This window comes from Pan troglodytes, chromosome 9 (assembly GCF_028858775.2).
Source record: "Pan troglodytes isolate AG18354 chromosome 9, NHGRI_mPanTro3-v2.0_pri, whole genome shotgun sequence".
In the NCBI taxonomy this organism is placed as follows: domain Eukaryota; kingdom Metazoa; phylum Chordata; class Mammalia; order Primates; family Hominidae; genus Pan; species Pan troglodytes.
In genome coordinates, this window is record NC_072407.2 from 97,567,330 (window position 1) to 97,580,387 (window position 13,058).

The following is a 13,058-nucleotide window of genomic DNA, read 5'->3' on the forward strand; positions in this document are numbered from 1 at the left end:
GTCTGGAGAACCATAGGGGTCATCATTCCCGTGCTCCAGTGGTCAAACAGGATAGATTGAAGGCTTCCTCCATCTTCTTCCCTTGTGTAGTAAACCAGGGTCCCTTCTTACCTTGCTGAGGCAGGCTCCCTAGCAAGCCTACCTCCTTCAGAAATCTCCAGAAAGAAGTAGCACCAGTTTCTATGTTTATTTAGATCTCAACACTTCAGGGTATATATGGCAAACCCTTCCTCATTGTTCTCTGCTTAGTTCTTGTGGCAATACCAGGTGGACTGCAGATTTTGCATTTCAGCAAGAATTTAGCAAGGTGATAAGATACCAGCTTCCTCTTTTTGTAGGTACTCTCATATCCGTGAGTGATTCTCTTACAACATCAATGTTTCCCTTACCTTTGGGGGAAGTACACCTCTCTACCCTTCCCTGTTCCTAACCACTGATTGCACAGAAGGCCACAGACTTGACTCTCCCTCTTTTTTCTCTTCCTTTTCCCCCATCCTATTTGTGTAGACCAAGGGGGATAATGAGATACAATGCTAACGGTTGGATTTTCCTATGCCAGTCGTGCTTCCCTTTAGAAAGCTAGGAGTTAGGGGAGAAAGGGTGATGGATTACTTCAATAATTAGAGGTACACCCTTCTAGTCTCTTTTAGCTTCATTTAGGTGCAATTTATATGCAATCCAATGAACCCATTTTAAGTGTGTATTTAAGTGTGCATTTGAAAATTTATGTGACTGTGTAGCTACCACCACATTCAACATATAGAACATTTTCATCACCCTTGATATTTCCCTTGTACCTCATCCCAAAGTCTCTTTTCAGTTTTTTTTTTGGTTTATGGTCTCTAGTTGCTCCTTTGGAGACACGCAATGTCCTTTAACATGTTCAACAAAATTTTGATATTAGTAGGTAATATTTTTATTTTTCAGAAGATGAAACTGAGGCTTATACCAAATTACTTTTCCAGGGAGGGACAGGAGAAAAGCATTAGCTGGGAGAGAAGGCTAGAGTAAAAGATTATGAGACCGTGTTGGAAAGATGTGCTGAGATAAGGTGGATCTGACCTTCTTGTGGCAGACATAAGCAGGGGCCCAATCACAAGGACCTTCATGGGCCATGCTGTGCCAATCTTTTAGTTCTGGAAATTAAAACAACCTCCTATGTCTAGTTAAAGTTCAATTTTTCTATGCCAAAATGATGTATGAACAGATAGATACCGTGTGTGTGTGTGTGTGTGTGTGTGTGTGTGTGTGTGTGAGAGAGAGAGAGAGAGAGAGAGCAAGAACAGGTGGAGGGGGTGCGTAGAAGGAAGAGGTGGAGGGAGGGAGATAATGAGAATGATTACATATGGGTGCTCTTGGCAAATATCCCTCATCCAGAAATATCTCTCATTGGCCTGTCAGCTGCCCCAAATTGTTTTACCATTGGAGAATTTATCCTTCTTGTACCAATAAATGTGGTAACGAAAAAAAATACCCAGGACGCACGACTGGCAATCAGAAAATCAAATGTTGCCTTAATGCTCTCATAAAAATCTGTTAATTCTGTCCAAGTCATTTCTCTTCCCAGTTTCTCATAAACCTCATTGGTAAAATGTGCATAATATTAGTTGCCTTAATGGGGTAAAAGCTCTTGCAAAAGTAAGAGACATGTTAGAGCTGGTCTTTGGTTTTCATGGCTGGGACTTGATTCTTCTTTTTGCAATCTACTTTCTTTTAGATCAAAGAAAGGCCCAAAAGTTACTGCTGATTTGTTATTTAAATAAAGAGCAAATATGTCTCAAAATATAGAGGTGATATTCAGAGTGATTTTTTGTTTTCCCTAAAGGATATTTATTTTATCCCTTGTCAAAGCAAGAAGGGAAAGGAAAAGAAATTTAGTTATCAGAGAGATATGCTGAGAGGAATATTCTTTTTTACTATAAAACTGTAGGGCAGGAGCTAGGTGACCTCTTTTACATCTCTATCTCTTAATAAGCACAGAGAAGTAGAGAATTTTAAAAATATTTAAATTAAATATTTTCACATACAAAAGAATATTAATAGCATGTAAGTAAGGTATTTTTAAAAAGACAAAAATGAACATCTGAACACACCACCACAGTGTAAGAATGAAATATTTAGCAGTAGGTTATTAAGCCCTCCCTGATTAATTCCTCTCCCTCCCCAGAGTTAACCTCTAACTGGTGAACATTGTATTTGTCTTTCCCAGAGCTTTTTTTAAAACCACATATGATAATATTATTTGACTTGTTATAAGTGGACTGATACTGAATGTGTTATTCTGCAACCTGCTTGTTTGGCCCAGTTTTACATTTGTGAGATTTATGTATATGGCTGCATGTCATCTCACTCCAGAGATTTTCGATTCTGCATAGCATTGCATTGTATGACCACAGTTTGGTTACTGTCCTTCTGTTGGTAAAACTTTGGGTTGTTTTCCATATTTTCTATTATAAACAGCGTGGTATTGAACATTCTTCTTCATGTCTTCTGATGCATATGAGCAGGAGTTTTTCAAGGTCTTAGTCCTGGTAGTGACACTGTCAGGCTTCAGTAGGACATGCTCAACTTTACTGGGTAATGCCAGGTAGGTTCCAGGATGATAATGCCAATTTAAACTCCTACGACAGTGTGTAGGGGTTGCCATTGTTCCTTGATCTTGCCACTTGTGTATTCTCAGGCTTCTTAATATTTTCCAAACTGTTGGGAATAAAATGATATCTCATTGTGGTTTTACTGAGGAGGATGAAAATATTTGCATGCCTATTTACCATTTGTTTTTCCCATTTTCATTGCATAATTTGTTTAATTCTGATGCAAGAAATTTAGCAATTCCTTATATATTTTGTGAATAATAATACTTCACTGGTGATATGTTGCAGCTTCTGGATTTTCTTTTTATTCCCTTTGTGTTGTCTTTTCATGAACGGAAAAGACATTCTTTTCATTAAGGAACAAAATTCTTAACTTTAACATAATTGAATTTATCAATCTTCTTTTACAGTTGGTATGTATCATACGAAGAGAAGGTGTATTCTCTTAGATATCACTCTAAAATTTTATATTTTGCCTTTATATTTTGCCTAATGCATTTATCAATTTAGTTTTAAATGCACATGCCATTTACCTTCATGCATTAATCAATTTAGAACTGATTAAGTTAGGTAGTAATTCAGTTGCATTATTTTCCCTAAGTATAATTCACTGTCTGCACCATTTACTGACTAGTCTCTCCTTTCCTTACTAGTTTGCAGTGACCCTTCTGTTATATGTAAGGAGGACCTATACATGCAAGGCTGCTTCTGGGCCCTCTCCATTGAACTGTTTGTCTCTTGCTTGGTCAATACCACCCTGTCTTAAATTTCATACATTTATACAATTTATACCTTTATAGAGTAGGGTAATCCCTCACCATACCACATTCTTCTTCTATAGGACTTTTTGGAACTTCTTGGCCTTTTGTATTTCCATTTAAATTTTACAATCATATTCTCAAAGTTTATGAAAATCCAATTGGGATTATAATTGGAATTGCATTAAATCTATACAGATACACTAAGGAGAAATGACATCTTTGCCACAGTGAGTATTCCTGATCTAATTATTTAGCTTTTAATAAAGTTTATAATTTTTTCCACAAAGTTCTTACTTCATTCATTAGATTTATCCCTAGGTATTTTTTTATATTTGAAGATTTTACAAATGGCATTTTCAGTTATGTATTTTGATCTGTATAGCCAGGTATATTAAAATACAATTGATTTTTTATATTAGTTTTTTATCTATAAAGCCTGCTAAATTTTCTTATTAATTGTAATGTTTTTCTCTAGTTTCCCTTGGGTTTTTTATATAGCCAGTTACATCAAATGTGAAAAAATGGTAGTTTTGTTACTTTCTAATCTTTTACATGTTTTACATTTATTTAATTTTGTGTTATTTGCATATCAACTATGACCTCCAATACAGCATTGAATGTAAATAGTAATAATAATTCTTATCTTGGCTTGGTCCTCCTGATCTTACAGGGAAAGCTTTAGTGTTTTACCATTAAGTATTATGTTTGCAATTAGTTTTGTTGCTGTCACTCTATATGAGGTTAAGATAGTTTTCTTCCTAGTTTGATAAATGTTTTTCATGAGTGTGTGATAAATCTTACATGATTGTTTTCTCTATCTGTTAAGATGATTGATGCATTCTCTCCTTTCACAAGATAACGTGAGAAATTACACCCTGTTATTAGGATGCTGCAAATACTGGCTAGCTGTTTTCCCAATACATTCCGTTTCCTCCTGGGCACACAGCAAAGCTGTACTTCCTGGCTGCTCTTGCAGTCAAGTGGCACATGCAGCTGAGTTCAGGCCGGGGGACTGTGAGCGATGTACTCCACTTCCAGGCTTGGGCTAATTAACTCCTATGTGCGGTCCTAGTTCCTTGTTCTTCTTCCACAGCGGATGTGCATGAGCACAGGACTTGGATGCTACTTACTGAAGGTAGTAAAGCCAGATGACGACAGATACCTGGGTCTCTCAGTCTCTCTACACGGCTCACTCATTTTGGACTTTTCATGAGCAAAAAGTAAACTTTTATCATGTGAGTCAGTATTCGTTTTAAAATTTAGTGCAGCAGTTAGCCGACCCTATCCAGTAAATAGGAAAAACCAGAATTGATCTTAATGTATCATCTTTTTAAGCATTGTTAAACATGGCTAAATTTAGTTTGCCAGTATTTTCAGTGTTTTACTTAGGATTTCTTGGAACTAATTGCATGAATGAGACTGACCCATAATTTTATTTTTCTCATATTGTCATCAGTTAACCTTCAAGATTATGCTAGCCTCATAAACTGAGTTGGGGAGTATTTCCTCTTTTCTGTGCTCTCAACTAGTTTGCAAATGTTAATAATTATTTTTTTCTTTTAATGTTTAGTAGAACTTTTTCAGCTTGCTTTATCTGCATGGGAAGATTTTTTTTTAACATGGTTTTTGGTTATTGGCTAGGTTTTTCATTTCTCTTAGGTAGGTTTTGGTAAATTATATTTTTCTAGGGATTTGTCCATTTTATCTAAGTTGTCAAGTTTTTGACACAAAAAGTTCCTCATATCTTCTTATCTTTTTAATCTCTATCAGATAAATGCTTTGGCTCCTTTATGTACTTTCTCTCTTTTTTATGGATCAGTCTTGCTGATGATTTGTTGATTTTGTTAGTCTTTTCAAGTACTAAATTTTTGCTTTGTAGATTCTCCCTTCATTTCTGCTCTTTATAATTTTCTTTCTTCTGTTTTCTTTGTCTTCATTGATTTTATTTTTCTAATCCTTAATTTCAATGTTTAGCTCATTAATTTTTGAATATTTGGCTTTATAATGAATAAATTTAATGCTAAAATTTTTTCCCCAAATCACTTTACATCTCATTATACTTAAAAACAATATTTTACTTATTGTTTCATTCTAAATATTTTAAACTTTTACCTCTTTATTTCTTCTTTGGCCTATACATTACTTAATTTCCAAATGTATAGTCTTTCTCTGGTAATGTGTTATAATTTCTCACTTAATTTTGCTGTGATAAAAAAACTTGATCTAATTTATATCAATCCTTCAACACTTATTCATTATCAGTGGAGTGGAAGTTCTATCATGAAAATGTTAAGGGTGGAAGACAAATTCATGCAACCTCTAAAGAAACTGATGTCCAGGGAGAGTGAGGGGCTTGTTTAAGTTACTATTACTAGTTAGTAGCAGGGCCAGAACATTGAAAAAGGTTTCTTAACTTCCCACCAGTGTTCTTCTTACCAGGGTTATCACCTCCAGGACAATCTAAAATACTCTTATTTGTTTTAAACAAACATATATATATATAGTATATATCACTATATATAAACTTCACACACCCAGTAAAGCACATATATCTCTTGGGTGACTCCTATTTGTGTTAAACAAAGAAGAATATTTTATTTGTGTTCCATTAGCATACTAGTTACTACAATGTTGAAGTACCTAGACAGGCCTGCTTCATATTTTCAAACAGAAAGTTGCATTATTTTATTGATAAAATTATTTTTCAGCTTTTCCGAAGTGATGTTTGCATTTTATTGGATATGTGAAATATATATATATATATATATATATATATATATATATATGTATATATATATGTAACATTCACATACAGGGACATGTAAATTAATATATTAAACTTTTAATTAGATTCTTAGACACCTGCATGAAGTCAATAGCTAATGAGTCATGTTCAGATGATTTATTCTTTAAATAATCAAATCATATGTGTGTGTATGAGATACTTATATAGAATTCTATATATAGATCATAGTGTGTGTGTGTGTGTATATATATATATATAATTTAATCCCCAGAACAATTCTATGGGGTTGGAACTATGACCCTAATTTAAAAGCGAGAACTCTGAAATTCATAGAGTTTAAATTGTTTTTCTAGAATTAATAAGAGAAGCACTGAAAGAATTGGGGAGATGCATTCTATCCTCTACTACTTTGTAGTTTTGTTGGGCAAAAAAATTAAGACTAACACAAAGTAGCTAAATACAATAAAGTTAGTAGAATAGTGGGAGAAAGAGTGGCAAGATGGATGGAGGCCATATTTATGAAGCTCTTAAATGCAAAGCTGAAAAGTTTGATTTTTATCGTGTGTAAAAATAGCTATAGATAGAATGTATTGAATGTGTACACTGTGCTCATCTCTTTAAAACATACTCCCATTTTTATACTTGTATCTTTCCTGTGAAATTGAAATTATTTCCATTTTACAGGTGAGGAAACTAATACTTAAGAGGGATTAAGGAATTTGTCCAGGATCACACAGCTAGTCAGTGACAAATTCAAGATTTGAACTGAGGTCTGTCTGATTTCAAAGACTATGCTTTTAACTGGAGGAAAAATTTGTGAACAGTCAAAAGCACAGACCTGAAGTATAAAATTCTGAGTTTTGACAAAGGTATATACCCATGTAACCAGCTCTAAACAAAACAGAGAGCATTTTTCTATCACCTCATACCCCTTCCAGTCAATCGTCACTTCCCAACAGAGAACCACTGCTGTGTTTTCCATCACCGTAAATAAACTTTGTCAGTTCTGGAACTTCATGCAACTGGAAGCATACAGTAAATATTCTTTTATGTCAGCCTTTTTTCATTCACCATGATTCTTTTGAGGGTCATTTATGTTTTGCATGTGCCAGTAGTTTGTTTTTTTAATTGCTTACTAGTATTTCATTGTAAGACTGTACCATGATTTATTTATCCTTTCTGATGTTGATGAACATTTAGTTGTTTCTAGTTTGGGGCTGTTAACTATAAAGCTGGCATAAACATTCTGTGTAATCTTTCTGTGAACATATGCTTTTATTTCTCTTGGATAAATAACTCAAAAATGGAATTAATGGTCAAAGATTAGGTGTAATTTGTAAGAAACTGCAATTTTTCCCGAAGTGGTTGAACTCCTTTACACTCCCAAGAGCAGTATGGAGTTCTTATTGCTTCTCATCCTTGCTAACATTTGGTGTTGTCTGTCTTTTTAATTTTAGTCATTTTAGTGGGTGTGAAGTGGTATCTCATCATGCTTTTAGTTTTCATTACCCTCATGATTAATGGCAATGTGTATCTTTTCATGGGCTTATTAGTCATTCACATAGAATTTGTTGTTGTTGTTAAGTGTCTAAGTCTTGTGGTCATTTTTATTGGGTTATTTGTCTTTTCCAATTGAGTTGTAGGAGTTCTTTTTTTTCTTCTTTTTTTATTATACTTTAAGTTCTAAGGTACATGTGCACAATGTGCAGGTTTGTTACATATGTATACATGTGCCATGTTGGTGTGCTGCACCCATTAACTCGTCATTTACATTAGGTATATCTCCTAATGCTATCCCTCCCCTCTCGCCCCACCCCACAACAGGCCCCGGTGTGTGATGTTCCCTGTCCTGTGTCCAAATATTCTCATTGTTCAATTCCCACCTATGAGTGAGAACATGCAGTGTTTGGTTTTCTGTCCTTGCGGTCATTTGCTCAGAATGATGGTTTCCAGCTTCATCCATGTCCCTGCAAAGGACATGAACTCATCATTTTTTATGGTGGCATAGTATTCCATGGTATATATGTGCCACATTTTCTTAATCCAGTCTATCATTGATGGACATTTGGGTTGGTTCCAAGTCTTTGCTATTGTGAATAGTGCTGCAATAAACATACATGTATATGTGTCTTTATAGCAGCATGATTTATAATTCTTTGGGTATATACCCAGTAATGGGATGGCTGGGTCAAATGGTATTTCTAGTTCTAGATCCTTGAGGAATCGCCACACTGTCTTCCACAATGGTTGAACTAGTTTACAGTCCCACCAACAGTGTAAAAGTATTCCTAATTCTCCACATCCTCTCCAGTACCTGTTGTTTCCTGACTTTTTAATGATCGCCATTCTAACTGGTGTGAGATGGTATGTCATTGTGGTTTTGATTTGCATTTCTCTGATGGCCAGTGATGATGAGCATTTTTTCATGTGTCTGTTGGCTGCATAAATGTCTTCTTTTGAGAAGTGTCTGTTCATATCCTTTGCCCACTTTTTGATGGGGTTGTTTGATTTTTTCTTGTAATTTTGTTTGAGTTCTTTGTAGATTCTGGACGTTAGCCCTTTGTCAGATGGGTAGATTGCAAAAATTTTCTCCCGTTCTGTAGATTGCCTGTTCACTCTGATGGTAGTTTCTTTTGCTGTGCAGAAGCTCTTTAGTTTAATTAGATCCCATTTGTGAATTTTGACTTTTGTTGCCATTGCTTTTGGTGTTTTAGACATCAAGTCCTTGCTCATGCCTATGTCCTGAATGGTATTGCCTAGATTTTCTTCTAGGGTTTTTATGGTTTTAGGTCTAACATTTAAGTCTCTAATCCATCTTGAATTAATTTTTGTATAAGGTTTAAGGAATGGATCCAGTTTCAGCTTTCTACATGTGGCTAGCCAGTTTTCCCAGCACCATTAAATAGGGAATCCTTTCCCCGTTTCTTGTTTTTGTCAGGTTTGTCAAAGATCAGATCGTTGTAGATGTGTGGTGTTATTTCTGAGGGCTCTGTTCTGTTCCATTGTTCTATATCTCTGTTTTGGTACCAGTACCATGCTGTTTTGGTTATGTAGCCTTGTAGTATAGTTTGAAGTCAGGTAGTGTGATGCCTCCAGCTTTGTTCTTTTGGCTTAGGATTGACTTGGCAATGCAGGCTGTTTTTTGGTTCCATATGAACGTTTAAAGTAGTTTTTTCCAATTCTGTGAAGAAAGTCATTGGTAGCTTGATGGGGATGGCATTGAATCTATAAATTACCTTGGGCAGTATGGCCATTTTCACAATATTGATTCTTCCTATCCAGGAGCATAGAATGTTCTTCCATTTGTTTGTGTCCTCTTTTGTTTCGTTGAGCAGTGGTTTGTAGTTCTCCTTGAAGAGGTCCTTCACATCCCTTGTAGGTTGGATTCCTAGGGATTTTATTCTCTTTGAAGCAATTGTGAATGGGAGTTCACTCATGATTTGGCTCTGTGTGTGTCTGTTACTGGTGTAAAGGAATGCTTGTGACTTTTGCACATTGATTTTGTATCCTGAGACTTTGCTGAAGTTGCTTATCAGCTTAAGGAAATTTTGGGCTGAGACAATGGGATTTTCTAAATATACAATGATGTCATCTGCAAACAGGGACAATTTAACTTCCTATTTTCCTAATTGAATACCCTTTATTTCTTTCTCCTGCCTGATTGCCCTGGCCAGAACTTCCAACACTATGTTGAATAGGAGTGGTGAGACAGGGCATCCCTGTCTTGTGTCAGTTTTCAAAGGGAATGCTTCCAGTTTTTGCCCATTCAGTATGATATTGGCTGTGAGTTTGTCATAAATAGCTCTTATTATTGAGATACGTCCCATCAATACCTAATTTATTGAGAGTTTTTATCATGAAGGGGTGTTGAATTTTGTCAAAGGCCTTTTCTGCATCTATTGAGATAATCATGTGGTTTTTGTTGTTGGTTCTGTTTATGTGATGAATTACGTTTATTGATTTGTGTATGTTGAACCAGCCTTGCATCCCCGGGATGAAGCCCACTTGATCATGGTGGATAAGCTTTTTGATATGCTGCTGGATTTGGTTTGACAGTATTTTACTGAGGATTTTTGCATCGATGTTCATCAGCGATATTGGTCTAAAATTCTCTTTTTTTGTTGTGTCCAGGCTTTGGTATCAGGATGATGCTGGCCTCGTAAAATGAGTTAGGGAGGAGTCCCTCTTTTTCTATTGATTGGAATAGTTTCAGAAGGAATGGTACCAGCTCCTCCTTGTACCTCTGGTAGAATTCAGTTGTGAATCTGTCTGGTCCTGGACTTTTTTTGGTTGGTAGGCTATTAATTATTGCCTCAATTTCAGAGCCTGTTATTGGTCTATTCAGGGATTCAACTTCTTCCTGTTTAGTCTTGGGAGGATGTATGTGTCCAGGAATTTATCCATTTCTTCTAGATTTTCTAGTTTATTTGCATAGAGGTGTTTATAGTATTCTCTGATGGTAGTTTGTATTTCTGTGGGATTGGTGGGATAACCCCTTCATCATTTTTTATTGCGTCTATTTGATTCTTCTCTCTTTTCTTCTTTATTAGTCTTGCTAGTGGTCTATCAATTTTGTTGATCTCTTCAAAAAACCTGCTCCTGGATTCATTAATTTTTTGAAGGTTTTTTTGTGTCTCTCTATCTGTAGGAGTTCCTTATATATTCTGGTTTCAAATTCTTTATTAGATATATGTAAAGCAAATAGTATTAACCAGTTTGCAGTTTGCCTCTTAATTTCTATAATGGTGACTTTGGGTAAACAGAAATTTTAATTTTGATGAACTGCAACATTACTTTGGTAAGAGTATAGATTTTTGGATCCTGTGTAATCTTTACCTACCCCCAAGTTCAGAGGTGTTCTCCTAGGTTTTCTTCTGGAAGTTTTATAGTTTTAGCTTTATGTTTACATGTGTGATTCACGTAGAATTAACTTCTGTGTGTGGTATAAGGTAGGGGTAGAGGTTTATTGTTTGTTGTTGTTTTCTTCTTCCATTGGGTTATCCAGTCATTCCAGCATTACTTGTTAAAAAGACTTACCTTTCCCCATTGAATCACTTGCATATTTTGTTGAAAGTTGATTGACTGTATATGTTTGGATCTATCTCTACACTCTTAATTCTATCCTATTGATATATTTTATCTAGCTTTACACCACTTCCAAACTGGCTTGATTTTTATAGCGCTGTAATTTATCTTGGATTCAGGTAATGTGAGTCCCAAAACTTGTCACCAATTTTCAAAATTCTTTTGGCTATTCACATCCAAACATTTACCAAGTGTATTTATATCACACTTCTATATAAACTTTGGAATCAACTCTAATACTTCTTTTATTTTTCAGAGTAGCCAAGTGTATTAGTAAGAAGGGGGAGCAAGGAATTCAATCTGTGACTGACTGTGAACAATCAATTGAGATAACTCACTATTTTCAGACCAGCCTTAACTCTAAATTTTTATTGGAATTTCATTGAGTCTGTAGAGCAATTTTGAGAGAACTGGCATCTTAACAATATTGAATCTTCTAAGTCACAGACATGATATATTACTCCACATATTTAGGTTCCCTTTAATTTCTCTAGGCAATATTTTACAATTTTTAGGTCTTGGATGTCTTTTTAAAGATTTACTCCCAAGTATTTGATGCTTTTTTGATGTTACTGTAAATAGTGTTTTGTAAATTCCATTATTTTATTCTTTGCTGCAGCATATAAGAATACATTTTACTGCTGTATATTGACCAGTTATCCTGTGACCATGGAAGTGTTTTGACTAGTGCAATGAAATGATCAAAGAGGTATTTCAGAAAAAACTGAGCAGAAGAATTGCTCACTGACATATTGATTAGATGTGTCCCAGGAGGATACATGAGCCTTACCGTGAGGCATAATCACAGACCATAGTTCTAACCTGTGGTTGCTGCCTATACATTTGTGCTCATAGTCAATTGTGTTAGCTCTTGGGCCAAAGAATGTGGATAGCTGATTGCAAACCCATCCATCACTCAGAATGGCAAAGCAACTCAAAGCATACATCCTACGAATGGAAGCACAGTAGTGTCCTCCTCATCAGATTGGTTGAACACTTCTCTTAAATTGCACTCAGTGCCAAAGCTCATTTGCACATAAGTTGGGTGTGGTGAAGTGTATGTGTATGAGGGACTACAGGTTAATATCCCTTATCTAAAATGCTTAGGACCCGAAGTGTTTCAAACTTCAGATGTTCTTAGAATTTTGGAATATTTGCATATACATAATGAGATATCTTGGGGATGGGATCTAAGTCTAAACACAAATTATTTATGTTTCAGATACACCTTATACACATAGCCTAGAGGTAATTTTACACAATATTTTAAATAATTTTTGTGCATGAAACAAAGTTTGTTACCTTGAACCATTAGAAAGCAAAGGCGTCACTATCTCAGCCATCCATTTGGATGATCTGTGGTTGTTTGGCAGCAGCATCATTCCTGACTCTGAATTTATATGCTACCAATAAGCAATCACTTTCTTACAATTATTCACACATAAGTATTTAACAGTAAACAACATGACTTACCATTAATATAGTGATATACCATTAATGCAGTGAAAACTCAATGTGTTCAGTGTAACTCAGCAGCACAGTAGCATCACCACAATACCTGTATCCACTGTTCAACAACAGCAACAGCAAATAACAGCAGGCTTTCAGGTCCACCTATGATGCGTTTTGATTAAAAGGTTTAATGTACACTGAATTTTATTTCTAAGGTAAGAAAAAGCATCAGAAGCAATTGAGGGACCAGGAAGTGGGCCCTCTAAGGAAGAGGAGGTATTTTGCTAGATGGCTTTTGAAGTTGTTTTCTCCAGAGTCATTTTCCTCATTAACAACAGTTTTTGCCTTAGAAGTCTCTCTTTGATTTTATAAACTGACGTTATTTATTGTTCTGTTGTGAATACACACTGCTCTAGTCCT